Consider the following 16,592-nt stretch of genomic DNA (forward strand, 5'->3'; position numbering starts at 1 on the left):
TCCATGTTTATACAGATAGCGGTGCAGATATTTCCATGTTTGTACAGATGGAGGTGTTGATATTTCCATCTATACACAGATTGACCGTGTAGATATTTCCATGTTTATACAGAAGGCGGCGCAGATATTTCCATGGATATGTAGAAGGCGGTGTAGATATTTCCATGTTTATACAGATAGCGGTGTAGATATTTCCATGTATATACAGATGGCTGTGTAGACATTTCCATGTTTATATAAAAGGCTGTGTAGATATTTCCATGTTTATACAGATGGCTGTGTAGGTATTTCCATGTTTATATAGATGACTTTGAAGGTATTTCCATGTTTATCCAGATGGTGGTGTAGGTATTTCCATGTTTATAGAGATAGCGGTGTAGATATTTCCATGTTTATACAGATAGCGGTGTAGATATTTCCATGTTTATACAGATCACGGTGTAGATATTTCCATATTTATACAGACAGCAGTGGAGATATTTCCATGTTTATACACATAGCGTTGTACATCTTTCCATATTTATAGAGACAGCGGTGTAGGTATTTCCATGTTTATAGAGATAGCTGTGTAGATATTTCCATGTTTATACAGATAGCGGTGTAGGTATTTCCATGTTTATACTGATCGCGGTGTAGATATGTCCATGTTTATACAGACAGCAGTGGAGATATTTCCATGTGTATACACATAGCGGTGTACATATTTCCATGTTTATACAGACATCGGTGTAGGCATTTCCATGTTTATACAGATAGCGGTGCAGATATTACCATGTTTATACAGATGCCTATGCAGATATTTCCATATTTATACAGAGGGCTATGTAGATATTTCCATGTTTATACAGATGGCAGTGCAGATTTTTCTATGTTCCTACACATGACTGTGTAGGCATTTCCATGTTTATACAGACAGCAGTGGAGATATTTCCATGTTTATACACATTGCGGTGTACATATTTCTATGTATATAGAGACAGCGGTGTAGGTATTTCCATGTTTATACAGATAGCGGTGCAGATATTTCCATGTTTATACAGATGCCTATGCAGATATTTCCATATTTATACAGAGGGCTCTGTAGATATTTCCATGTTTATACAGATGGCAGTGTAGATTTTTCCATGTTCCTACACATGACTGTGTAGGTATTTCCATGTTTATACAGATGGCTTTGTAGATATTTCCATGTTTATAGAGATAGCGGTGTAGATATTTCCATGTTTATACAGATAGCGGTGTAAATATTTCCATGTTTATACAGATCGTGGTGTAGATATTTCCATGTTTAAACAGATACCGGTGTGTAAATTTCCATGTTTATACACACCGCAGTGTAGACATTTCCATGTTTTTACAGTTAGCGGTGTAGATATTTCCATGTCTGTACAGATGGCGGTGTTGATGTTTCCATTTATACACAGATTGCCCTGTAGGTATTTGCATGTGTATACAGTTGGCATTGTAGATATTTCCATGTTTATACAGGTGGTGGTGTAGATATTTCCATGTTCATACAGATGACTCTATAGGTATTTCCAAGTTTTTACAGATGGCATTTTAGATATTTCCATGTTTATAGAGATATAAGTGTAGATATTTCCATGTTTATACAGATGGCGGTGTAGATATTTCCATGTTTATAGAGATAGCGGTGTAGATATTTCCATATTTATACAGATAACGGTGTAGATATTTCCATGTTTATACAGATTGCAGTGTAAATATTTCCATGTTTATACAGATCATGGTGTAGATATTTCCCGGTTTATAGAGATAGCAGTGTAGATATTTCCATGTTTATACAGATAGCGGCTTAGCTATTTCCATGTTTATACAGACCGCGGTGTAGATATTTCCATGTTTATACAGATCGCGGTGCAGATATTTCCATGTTTGTACAGATGGCGGTGTTGATATTTCCATCTATACACAGATGACCGTGTAGATATTTCCATGTTTACACAGAAGGCAGCGCAGATATTTCCATGGATATGTAGAAGGCGGTGTAGATATTTCCATGTTTATACAGAAAGCTGTGTAGATATTTCCATGTATATACAGATGGCTGTGTAGTTATTTCCATGTTTATACAGATGGCTGTGTAGATATTTCCATGTTTATACAGATGACTTTGAAGGTATTTCCATGTTTATACAGATGGTGGTGTAGGTATTTCCATGTTTATAGAGATAGCGGTGTAGATATTTCCATGTTTATACAGATAGCGGTGTAGATATTTCCATGTTTATACAGATCACGGTGTAGATATTTCCATGTTTATACAGACAGCAGTGGAGATATTTCCATGTTTATACACATAGCGTTGTACATCTTTCCATGTTTATAGAGACAGCGGTGTAGGTATTTCCATGTTTATAGAGATAGCTGTGTAGATATTTCCATGTTTATACAGATAGCGGTGTAGGTATTTCCATGTTTATACTGATCGCGGTGTAGATATGTCCATGTTTATACAGACAGCAGTGGAGATATTTCCATGTGTATACACATAGCGGTGTACATATTTCCATGTTTATACAGACATCGGTGTAGGTATTTCCATGTTTATACAGATAGCGGTGCAGATATTACCATGTCTATACAGATGCCTATGCAGATATTTCCATATTTATACAGAGGGCTATGTAGATATTTCCATGTTTATACAGATGGCAGTGCCGATTTTTCTATGTTCCTACACATGACTGTGTAGGCATTTCCATGTTTATACAGACAGCAGTGGAGATATTTCCATGTTTATACACATTGCGGTGTACATATTTCTATGTATATAGAGACAGCGTTGTAGGTATTTCCATGTTTATACAGATAGCGGTGCAGATATTTCCATGTTTATACAGATGCCTATGCAGATATTTCCATATTTATACAGTGGGCTCTGTAGATAATTCCATGTTTATACAGATGGCAGTGTAGATTTTTCCATGTTCCTACACATGACTGTGTAGGTATTTCCATGTTTATACAGATGGCTTTGTAGATATTTCCATGTTTATAGAGATAGCGGTGTAGATATTTCCATGTTTATACAGATAGCGGTGTAAATATTTCCATGTTTATACAGATCGTGGTGTAGATATTTCCATGTTTAAACAGATACCGGTGTGTAAATTTCCATGTTTATACAGACCGCAGTGTAGATATTTCCATGTTTTTACAGTTAGCAGTGTAGATATTTCCATGTCTGTACAGATGGCGGTGTTGATGTTTCCATTTATACACAGATTGCCGTGTAGGTATTTCCATGTGTATACAGATGGCATTGTAGATATTTCCATGTTTATACAGGTGGTGGTGTAGATATTTCCATGTTCATACAGATGACTCTATAGGTATTTCCAAGTTTTTACAGATGGCATTTTAGATATTTCCATGTTTATAGAGATATAAGTGTAGATATTTCCATGTTTATACAGATGGCGGTGTAGATATTTCCATGTTTATAGAGATAGCGGTGTAGATATTTCCATATTTATACAGATAACGGTGTAGATATTTCCATGTTTATACAGACTGCAGTGTAAATATTTCCATGTTTATACAGATCATGGTGTAGATATTTCCAGGTTTATAGAGATAGCAGTGTAGATATTTCCATGTTTATACAGATAGCGGTTTAGCTATTTCCATGTTTATACAGACCGCGGTGCAGATATTTCCATGTTTATACAGATCGCGGTGCAGATATTTCCATGTTTGTACAGATGGCGATGTTGATATTTCCATCTATACATAGATGACCGTGTAGATATTTCCATGTTTATACAGAAGGCGGCGCAGATATTTCCATGGATATGTAGAAGGCGGTGTAGATATTTCCATGTTTATACAGATAGCGGTGTAGATATTTCCATGTACATACAGATGGCTGTGTAGATATTTCCATGTTTATACAGATGGCTGTGTAGATATTTCGATGTTTATACAGATGACTTTGTAGTTATTTCCATGTTTATACAGATTGCCGTGTAGGTATTTCCATGTGTATACAGATGGCATTGTAGATATTTCCATGTTTATACAGATGGTGGTGTAGATATTTCCATGTTCATACAGATGACTGTATAGGTATTTCCATGTTTTTACAGATGGCATTGTAGATATTTCCATGTTTATAGAGATATAATTGTAGATATTTCCATTTTTATACAGATGGCGGTGTAGATATTTCCATGTTTATAGAGATAGCGGTGTAGATATTTCCATATTTATAGAGATAACGGTGTAGATATTTCCATATTTATACAGATAACGGTGTAGATATTTCCATGTTTATACAGATTGCAGTGTAAATATTTCCATGTTTATACAGATCATGGTGTAGATATTTCCCGGTTTATAGAGATAGCAGTGTAGATATTTCCATGTTTATACAGATAGCGGCTTAGCTATTTCCATGTTTATACAGACCGCGGTGTAGATATTTCCATGTTTATACAGATCGCGGTGCAGATATTTCCATGTTTGTACAGATGGCGGTGTTGATATTTCCATCTATACACAGATGACCGTGTAGATATTTCCATGTTTACACAGAAGGCAGCGCAGATATTTCCATGGATATGTAGAAGGCGGTGTAGATATTTCCATGTTTATACAGAAAGCTGTGTAGATATTTCCATGTATATACAGATGGCTGTGTAGTTATTTCCATGTTTATACAGATGGCTGTGTAGATATTTCCATGTTTATACAGATGACTTTGAAGGTATTTCCATGTTTATCCAGATGGTGGTGTAGGTATTTCCATGTTTATAGAGATAGCGGTGTAGATATTTCCATGTTTATACAGATAGCGGTGTAGATATTTCCATGTTTATACAGATCACGGTGTAGATATTTCCATGTTTATACAGACAGCAGTGGAGATATTTCCATGTTTATACACATAGCGTTGTACATCTTTCCATGTTTATAGAGACAGCGGTGTAGGTATTTCCATGTTTATAGAGATAGCTGTGTAGATATTTCCATGTTTATACAGATAGCGGTGTAGGTATTTCCATGTTTATACTGATCGCGGTGTAGATATGTCCATGTTTATACAGACAGCAGTGGAGATATTTCCATGTGTATACACATAGCGGTGTACATATTTCCATGTTTATACAGACATCGGTGTAGGTATTTCCATGTTTATACAGATAGCGGTGCAGATATTACCATGTCTATACAGATGCCTATGCAGATATTTCCATATTTATACAGAGGGCTATGTAGATATTTCCATGTTTATACAGATGGCAGTGCCGATTTTTCTATGTTCCTACACATGACTGTGTAGGCATTTCCATGTTTATACAGACAGCAGTGGAGATATTTCCATGTTTATACACATTGCGGTGTACATATTTCTATGTATATAGAGACAGCGTTGTAGGTATTTCCATGTTTATACAGATAGCGGTGCAGATATTTCCATGTTTATACAGATGCCTATGCAGATATTTCCATATTTATACAGTGGGCTCTGTAGATAATTCCATGTTTATACAGATGGCAGTGTAGATTTTTCCATGTTCCTACACATGACTGTGTAGGTATTTCCATGTTTATACAGATGGCTTTGTAGATATTTCCATGTTTATAGAGATAGCGGTGTAGATATTTCCATGTTTATACAGATAGCGGTGTAAATATTTCCATGTTTATACAGATCGTGGTGTAGATATTTCCATGTTTAAACAGATACCGGTGTGTAAATTTCCATGTTTATACAGACCGCAGTGTAGATATTTCCATGTTTTTACAGTTAGCAGTGTAGATATTTCCATGTCTGTACAGATGGCGGTGTTGATGTTTCCATTTATACACAGATTGCCGTGTAGGTATTTCCATGTGTATACAGATGGCATTGTAGATATTTCCATGTTTATACAGGTGGTGGTGTAGATATTTCCATGTTCATACAGATGACTCTATAGGTATTTCCAAGTTTTTACAGATGGCATTTTAGATATTTCCATGTTTATAGAGATATAAGTGTAGATATTTCCATGTTTATACAGATGGCGGTGTAGATATTTCCATGTTTATAGAGATAGCGGTGTAGATATTTCCATATTTATACAGATAACGGTGTAGATATTTCCATGTTTATACAGACTGCAGTGTAAATATTTCCATGTTTATACAGATCATGGTGTAGATATTTCCAGGTTTATAGAGATAGCAGTGTAGATATTTCCATGTTTATACAGATAGCGGTTTAGCTATTTCCATGTTTATACAGACCGCGGTGCAGATATTTCCATGTTTATACAGATCGCGGTGCAGATATTTCCATGTTTGTACAGATGGCGATGTTGATATTTCCATCTATACATAGATGACCGTGTAGATATTTCCATGTTTATACAGAAGGCGGCGCAGATATTTCCATGGATATGTAGAAGGCGGTGTAGATATTTCCATGTTTATACAGATAGCGGTGTAGATATTTCCATGTACATACAGATGGCTGTGTAGATATTTCCATGTTTATACAGATGGCTGTGTAGATATTTCGATGTTTATACAGATGACTTTGTAGTTATTTCCATGTTTATACAGATTGCCGTGTAGGTATTTCCATGTGTATACAGATGGCATTGTAGATATTTCCATGTTTATACAGATGGTGGTGTAGATATTTCCATGTTCATACAGATGACTGTATAGGTATTTCCATGTTTTTACAGATGGCATTGTAGATATTTCCATGTTTATAGAGATATAATTGTAGATATTTCCATTTTTATACAGATGGCGGTGTAGATATTTCCATGTTTATAGAGATAGCGGTGTAGATATTTCCATATTTATACAGATAACGGTGTAGATATTTCCATGTTTATACAGATCACGGTGTAGATATTTCCAGGTTTATAGAGATAGCAGTGTAGATATTTCCATGTTTATACAGATAGCAGTTTAGCTATTTCCGTGTTTATACAGACCGCGGTGTAGATATTTCCATGTTTATACAGATAGTGGTGCAGATATTTCCATGTTTGTACTGATGACAGTGTTGATATTTCCATCTATACACAGATGACGGTGTAGATATTTCCATGTTTATACAGAAGGTGGCGCAGATATTTCCATGGATATGTAGAAGGCGGTGTAGATATTTCCATGTTTATACAGATAGCGGTGTAGATATTTCCATGTACATACAGATGGCTGTGTAGATATTTCCATGTTTATACAGATGGCTGTGTAGATATTTCGATGTTTATACAGATGACTTTGTAGGTATTTCCATGTTTATACAGATAGCGGTTTAGCTATTTCCATGTTTATACAGACCGCGGTGTAGATATTTCCATGTTTATACAGATAGCGGTGCAGATATTTCCATGTTTGTACTGATGGCGGTGTTGATATTTCCATCTATACACAGATGACCGTGTAGATATTTCCATGTTTATACAGAAGGCGGTGCAGATATTTCCATGGATATGTAGAAGCCGGTGTAGATATTTCCATGTTTATACAGATAGCGGTGTAGATATTTCCATGTATATACAGATGGCTGTGTAGATATTTCCATGTTTATACAGATGGCTGTGTAGATATTTCCATGTTTATACAGACAGCAGTGGAGATATTTCCATGTTTATACACATAGCGGTGTACATATTTCCACGTTTATAGAGACAGCGGTGTAGGTATTTCCATGTTTATACAGATAGCGGTGTAAATATTTCCATGTTTATACAGATCGTGGTGTAGATATTTCCATGTTTATACAGATACCGGTGTAGAAATTTCCATGTTTATACAGACCGCAGTGTAGATATCTCCATGTTTATACAGATAGCTGTGTAGATATTTCCATGTTTGTACAGATGGCGGTGTTGGTGTTTCCATCTATACACAGATTGCCGTGTAGGTATTTCCATGTGTATACAGATGGCATTGTAGGTATTTCCATGTTTATACAGATGATGGTGTAGATATTTCCATGTTTATACAGATGACTGTATAGGTATTTCCATGTTTTTACAGATGGCATTGTAGTTATTTCCATGTTTATAGAGATAGCAGTGTCGATATTTCCATGTTTATACAGATGGCGGTGTAGATATTTCCATGTTTATAGAGATAGCGGTGTAGATATTTCCATATTTATACAGATAACGGTGTAGATATTTCCATGTTTATACAGATTGCAGTGTAAATATTTCCATGTTTATACAGATCACGGTGTAGATATTTCCAGGATTATAGAGATAGCAGTGTAGATATTTCCATGTTTATACAGATAGCGGTTTAGCTATTTCCATGTTTATACAGACCGCGGTGTAGATATTTCCATGTTTATACAGATCGCGGTGCAGATATTTCCATGTTTGTACAGATGGCGGTGTTGATATTTCCATCTATATACAGATGACCGTGTAGATATTTCCATGTTTATACAGAAGGCAGCGCAGATATTTCCATGGATATGTAGAAGGCGGTGTAGATATTTCCATGTTTATACAGAAAGCTGTGTAGATATTTCCATGTATATACAGATGGCTGTGTAGTTATTTCCATGTTTATACAGATGGCTGTGTAGATATTTCCATGTTTATACAGATGACTTTGAAGGTATTTCCATGTTTATCCAGATGGTGGTGTAGGTATTTCCATGTTTATAGAGATAGCGGTGTAGATATTTCCATGTTTATACAGATAGCGGTGTAGATATTTCCATGTTTATACAGATCACGGTGTAGATATTTCCATGTTTATACAGACAGCAGTGGAGATATTTCCATGTTTATACACATAGCGTTGTACATCTTTCCATGTTTATAGAGACAGCGGTGTAGGTATTTCCATGTTTATAGAGATAGCTGTGTAGATATTTCCATGTTTATACAGATAGCGGTGTAGGTATTTCCATGTTTATACTGATCGCGGTGTAGATATGTCCATGTTTATACAGACAGCAGTGGAGATATTTCCATGTGTATACACATAGCGGTGTACATATTTCCATGTTTATACAGACATCGGTGTAGGCATTTCCATGTTTATACAGATAGCGGTGCAGATATTACCATGTTTATACAGATGCCTATGCAGATATTTCCATATTTATACAGAGGGCTATGTAGATATTTCCATGTTTATACAGATGGCAGTGCAGATTTTTCTATGTTCCTACACATGACTGTGTAGGCATTTCCATGTTTATACAGACAGCAGTGGAGATATTTCCATGTTTATCCACATTGCGGTGTACATATTTCTATGTATATAGAGACAGCGGTGTAGGTATTTCCATGTTTATACAGATAGCGGTGCAGATATTTCCATGTTTATACAGATGCCTATGCAGATATTTCCATATTTATACAGAGGGCTCTGTAGATATTTCCATGTTTATACAGATGGCAGTGTAGATTTTTCCATGTTCCTACACATGACTGTGTAGGTATTTCCATGTTTATACAGATGGCTTTGTAGATATTTCCATGTTTATAGAGATAGCGGTGTAGATATTTCCATGTTTATACAGATAGCGGTGTAAATATTTCCATGTTTATACAGATCGTGGTGTAGATATTTCCATGTTTAAACAGATACCGGTGTGTAAATTTCCATGTTTATACAGACCGCAGTGTAGATATTTCCATGTTTTTACAGTTAGCGGTGTAGATATTTCCATGTCTGTACAGATGGCGGTGTTGATGTTTCCATTTATACACAGATTGCCGTGTAGGTATTTCCATGTGTATACAGATGGCATTGTAGATATTTCCATGTTTATACAGGTGGTGGTGTAGATATTTCCATGTTCATACAGATGACTCTATAGGTATTTCCAAGTTTTTACAGATGGCATTTTAGATATTTCCATGTTTATAGAGATATAAGTGTAGATATTTCCATGTTTATACAGATGGCGGTGTAGATATTTCCATGTTTATAGAGATAGCGGTGTAGATATTTCCATATTTATACAGATAACGGTGTAGATATTTCCATGTTTATACAGATTGCAGTGTAAATATTTCCATGTTTATACAGATCATGGTGTAGATATTTCCAGGTTTATAGAGATAGCAGTGTAGATATTTCCATGTTTATACAGATAGCGGTTTAGCTATTTCCATGTTTATACAGACCGCGGTGTAGATATTTCCATGTTTATACAGATCGCGGTGCAGATATTTCCATGTTTGTACAGATGGCGGTGTTGATATTTCCATCTATACACAGATGACCGTGTAGATATTTCCATGTTTATACAGAAGGCGGCGCAGATATTTCCATGGCATATGTAGAAGGCGGTGTAGATATTTCCATGTTTATACAGAAAGCTGTGTAGATATTTCCATGTATATACAGATGGCTGTGTAGTTATTTCCATGTTTATACAGATGGCTGTGTAGATATTTCCATGTTTATACAGATGACTTTGAAGGTATTTCCATGTTTATACAGATGGTGGTGTAGGTATTTCCATGTTTATAGAGATAGCGGTGTAGATATTTCCATGTTTATACAGATAGCGGTGTAGATATTTCCATGTTTATACAGATCACGGTGTAGATATTTCCATGTTTATACAGACAGCAGTGGAGATATTTCCATGTTTATACACATAGCGTTGTACATCTTTCCATGTTTATAGAGACAGCGGTGTAGGTATTTCCATGTTTATAGAGATAGCTGTGTAGATATTTCCATGTTTATACAGATAGCGGTGTAGGTATTTCCATGTTTATACTGATCGCGGTGTAGATATGTCCATGTTTATACGGACAGCAGTGGAGATATTTCCATGTGTATACACATAGCGGTGTACATATTTCCATGTTTATACAGACATCGGTGTAGGTATTTCCATGTTTATACAGATAGCGGTGCAGATATTACCATGTTTATACAGATGCCTATGCAGATATTTCCATATTTATACAGAGGGCTATGTAGATATTTCCATGTTTATACAGATGGCAGTGCAGATTTTTCTATGTTCCTACACATGACTGTGTAGGCATTTCCATGTTTATACAGACAGCAGTGGAGATATTTCCATGTTTATACACATTGCGGTGTACATATTTCTATGTATATAGAGACAGCGTTGTAGGTATTTCCATGTTTATACAGATAGCGGTGCAGATATTTCCATGTTTATACAGATGCCTATGCAGATATTTCCATATTTATACAGAGGGCTCTGTAGATATTTCCATGTTTATACAGATGGCAGTGTAGATTTTTCCATGTTCCTACACATGACTGTGTAGGTATTTCCATGTTTATACAGATGGCTTTGTAGATATTTCCATGTTTATAGAGATAGCGGTGTAGATATTTCCATGTTTATACAGATAGCGGTGTAAATATTTCCATGTTTATACAGATCGTGGTGTAGATATTTCCATGTTTAAACAGATACCGGTGTGTAAATTTCCATGTTTATACACACCGCAGTGTAGACATTTCCATGTTTTTACAGTTAGCGGTGTAGATATTTCCATGTCTGTACAGATGGCGGTGTTGATGTTTCCATTTATACACAGATTGCCCTGTAGGTATTTGCATGTGTATACAGTTGGCATTGTAGATATTTCCATGTTTATACAGGTGGTGGTGTAGATATTTCCATGTTCATACAGATGACTCTATAGGTATTTCCAAGTTTTTACAGATGGCATTTTAGATATTTCCATGTTTATAGAGATATAAGTGTAGATATTTCCATGTTTATACAGATGGCGGTGTAGATATTTCCATGTTTATAGAGATAGCGGTGTAGATATTTCCATATTTATACAGATAACGGTGTAGATATTTCCATGTTTATACAGATTGCAGTGTAAATATTTCCATGTTTATACAGATCATGGTGTAGATATTTCCCGGTTTATAGAGATAGCAGTGTAGATATTTCCATGTTTATACAGATAGCGGCTTAGCTATTTCCATGTTTATACAGACCGCGGTGTAGATATTTCCATGTTTATACAGATCGCGGTGCAGATATTTCCATGTTTGTACAGATGGCGGTGTTGATATTTCCATCTATACAAAGATGACCGTGTAGATATTTCCATGTTTACACAGAAGGCAGCGCAGATATTTCCATGGATATGTAGAAGGCGGTGTAGATATTTCCATGTTTATACAGAAAGCTGTGTAGATATTTCCATGTATATACAGATGGCTGTGTAGTTATTTCCATGTTTATACAGATGGCTGTGTAGATATTTCCATGTTTATACAGATGACTTTGAAGGTATTTCCATGTTTATACAGATGGTGGTGTAGGTATTTCCATGTTTATAGAGATAGCGGTGTAGATATTTCCATGTTTATACAGATAGCGGTGTAGATATTTCCATGTTTATACAGATCACGGTGTAGATATTTCCATGTTTATACAGACAGCAGTGGAGATATTTCCATGTTTATACACATAGCGTTGTACATCTTTCCATGTTTATAGAGACAGCGGTGTAGGTATTTCCATGTTTATAGAGATAGCTGTGTAGATATTTCCATGTTTATACAGATAGCGGTGTAGGTATTTCCATGTTTATACTGATCGCGGTGTAGATATGTCCATGTTTATACAGACAGCAGTGGAGATATTTCCATGTGTATACACATAGCGGTGTACATATTTCCATGTTTATACAGACATCGGTGTAGGTATTTCCATGTTTATACAGATAGCGGTGCAGATATTACCATGTCTATACAGATGCCTATGCAGATATTTCCATATTTATACAGAGGGCTATGTAGATATTTCCATGTTTATACAGATGGCAGTGCCGATTTTTCTATGTTCCTACACATGACTGTGTAGGCATTTCCATGTTTATACAGACAGCAGTGGAGATATTTCCATGTTTATACACATTGCGGTGTACATATTTCTATGTATATAGAGACAGCGTTGTAGGTATTTCCATGTTTATACAGATAGCGGTGCAGATATTTCCATGTTTATACAGATGCCTATGCAGATATTTCCATATTTATACAGTGGGCTCTGTAGATAATTCCATGTTTATACAGATGGCAGTGTAGATTTTTCCATGTTCCTACACATGACTGTGTAGGTATTTCCATGTTTATACAGATGGCTTTGTAGATATTTCCATGTTTATAGAGATAGCGGTGTAGATATTTCCATGTTTATACAGATAGCGGTGTAAATATTTCCATGTTTATACAGATCGTGGTGTAGATATTTCCATGTTTAAACAGATACCGGTGTGTAAATTTCCATGTTTATACAGACCGCAGTGTAGATATTTCCATGTTTTTACAGTTAGCAGTGTAGATATTTCCATGTCTGTACAGATGGCGGTGTTGATGTTTCCATTTATACACAGATTGCCGTGTAGGTATTTCCATGTGTATACAGATGGCATTGTAGATATTTCCATGTTTATACAGGTGGTGGTGTAGATATTTCCATGTTCATACAGATGACTCTATAGGTATTTCCAAGTTTTTACAGATGGCATTTTAGATATTTCCATGTTTATAGAGATATAAGTGTAGATATTTCCATGTTTATACAGATGGCGGTGTAGATATTTCCATGTTTATAGAGATAGCGGTGTAGATATTTCCATATTTATACAGATAACGGTGTAGATATTTCCATGTTTATACAGACTGCAGTGTAAATATTTCCATGTTTATACAGATCATGGTGTAGATATTTCCAGGTTTATAGAGATAGCAGTGTAGATATTTCCATGTTTATACAGATAGCGGTTTAGCTATTTCCATGTTTATACAGACCGCGGTGCAGATATTTCCATGTTTATACAGATCGCGGTGCAGATATTTCCATGTTTGTACAGATGGCGATGTTGATATTTCCATCTATACATAGATGACCGTGTAGATATTTCCATGTTTATACAGAAGGCGGCGCAGATATTTCCATGGATATGTAGAAGGCGGTGTAGATATTTCCATGTTTATACAGATAGCGGTGTAGATATTTCCATGTACATACAGATGGCTGTGTAGATATTTCCATGTTTATACAGATGGCTGTGTAGATATTTCGATGTTTATACAGATGACTTTGTAGTTATTTCCATGTTTATACAGATTGCCGTGTAGGTATTTCCATGTGTATACAGATGGCATTGTAGATATTTCCATGTTTATACAGATGGTGGTGTAGATATTTCCATGTTCATACAGATGACTGTATAGGTATTTCCATGTTTTTACAGATGGCATTGTAGATATTTCCATGTTTATAGAGATATAATTGTAGATATTTCCATTTTTATACAGATGGCGGTGTACATATTTCCATGTTTATAGAGATAGCGGTGTAGATATTTCCATATTTATACAGATAACGGTGTAGATATTTCCATGTTTATACAGATCACGGTGTAGATATTTCCAGGTTTATAGAGATAGCAGTGTAGATATTTCCATGTTTATACAGATAGCAGTTTAGCTATTTCCGTGTTTATACAGACCACGGTGTAGATATTTCCATGTTTATACAGATAGTGGTGCAGATATTTCCATGTTTGTACTGATGACAGTGTTGATATTTCCATCTATACACAGATGACGGTGTAGATATTTCCATGTTTATACAGAAGGTGGCGCAGATATTTCCATGGATATGTAGAAGGCGGTGTAGATATTTCCATGTTTATACAGATAGCGGTGTAGATATTTCCATGTACATACAGATGGCTGTGTAGATATTTCCATGTTTATACAGATGGCTGTGTAGATATTTCGATGTTTATACAGATGACTTTGTAGGTATTTCCATGTTTATACAGATAGCGGTTTAGCTATTTCCATGTTTATACAGACCGCGGTGTAGATATTTCCATGTTTATACAGATAGCGGTGCAGATATTTCCATGTTTGTACTGATGGCGGTGTTGATATTTCCATCTATACACAGATGACCGTGTAGATATTTCCATGTTTATACAGAAGGCGGTGCAGATATTTCCATGGATATGTAGAAGCCGGTGTAGATATTTCCATGTTTATACAGATAGCGGTGTAGATATTTCCATGTATATACAGATGGCTGTGTAGATATTTCCATGTTTATACAGATGGCTGTGTAGATATTTCCATGTTTATACAGACAGCAGTGGAGATATTTCCATGTTTATACACATAGCGGTGTACATATTTCCACGTTTATAGAGACAGCGGTGTAGGTATTTCCATGTTTATACAGATAGCGGTGTAAATATTTCCATGTTTATACAGATCGTGGTGTAGATATTTCCATGTTTATACAGATACCGGTGTAGAAATTTCCATGTTTATACAGACCGCAGTGTAGATATCTCCATGTTTATACAGATAGCTGTGTAGATATTTCCATGTTTGTACAGGTGGCGGTGTTGGTGTTTCCATCTATACACAGATTGCCGTGTAGGTATTTCCATGTGTATACAGATGGCATTGTAGGTATTTCCATGTTTATACAGATGATGGTGTAGATATTTCCATGTTTATACAGATGACTGTATAGGTATTTCCATGTTTTTACAGATGGCATTGTAGTTATTTCCATGTTTATAGAGATAGCAGTGTCGATATTTCCATGTTTATACAGATGGCGGTGTAGATATTTCCATGTTTATAGAGATAGCGGTGTAGATATTTCCATATTTATACAGATAACGGTGTAGATATTTCCATGTTTATACAGATAGCAGTGTAAATATTTCGATGTTTATACAGATCACGGTGTAGATATTTCCAGGTTTATAGAGATAGCAGTGTAGATATTTCCATGTTTATACAGATAGCGGTTTAGCTATTTCCATGTTTATACAGACCGCGGTGTAGATATTTCCATATTTATACAGATAGCGGTGCAGATATTTCCATGTTTGTACAAGATGGCGGTGTTGATATTTCCATCTATACACAGATGACTGTGTAGATATTTCCATGTTTATACAGAAGGCGGCGCAGATATTTCCATGGATATGTAGAAGGCGGTGTAGATATTTCCATGTTTATACAGATAGCGGTGTAGATATTTCCATGTATATACAGATGGCTGTGTAGATATTTCCATGTTTATACAGATGACTTTGTAGATATTTCCATGTTTATACAGATGGCGGTGTAGGTATTTCCATGTTTATAGAGATAGCTGTGTAGATATTTCCATGTTTATACAGATAGCGGTGTAGATATTTCCATGTTTATACAGATCGTGGTGTAGATATTTCCATGTTTATACAGACAGCAGTGGAGATATTTCCATGTTTATACACATAGCGGTGTACATATATCCGTGTTTATACAGACAGCAGTGTAGGTATTTCCATGTTTATACAGATAGCGGTGCAGATATTTCCATGTTTATACAGATGCCTATGCAGATATTTCCATATTTATACTGAGGGCTCTGTAGATATTTACATGTTTATGCAGATGGAAGTGTAGATTTTTCCATTTTCCTACACATGACTGTGTAGGTATTTCCATGTTTATACAGATGGCTTTGTAGATATTTCCATGTTTATAGAGATAGCGGTGTAGATATTTCCATGTTTATACAGATAGCGGTGTAAATATTTCCATGTTTATAC

The sequence above is a fragment of the Pan troglodytes genome, chromosome 11, assembly GCF_028858775.2.
Source record: "Pan troglodytes isolate AG18354 chromosome 11, NHGRI_mPanTro3-v2.0_pri, whole genome shotgun sequence".
Classification (NCBI taxonomy): Eukaryota; Metazoa; Chordata; class Mammalia; order Primates; family Hominidae; genus Pan; species Pan troglodytes.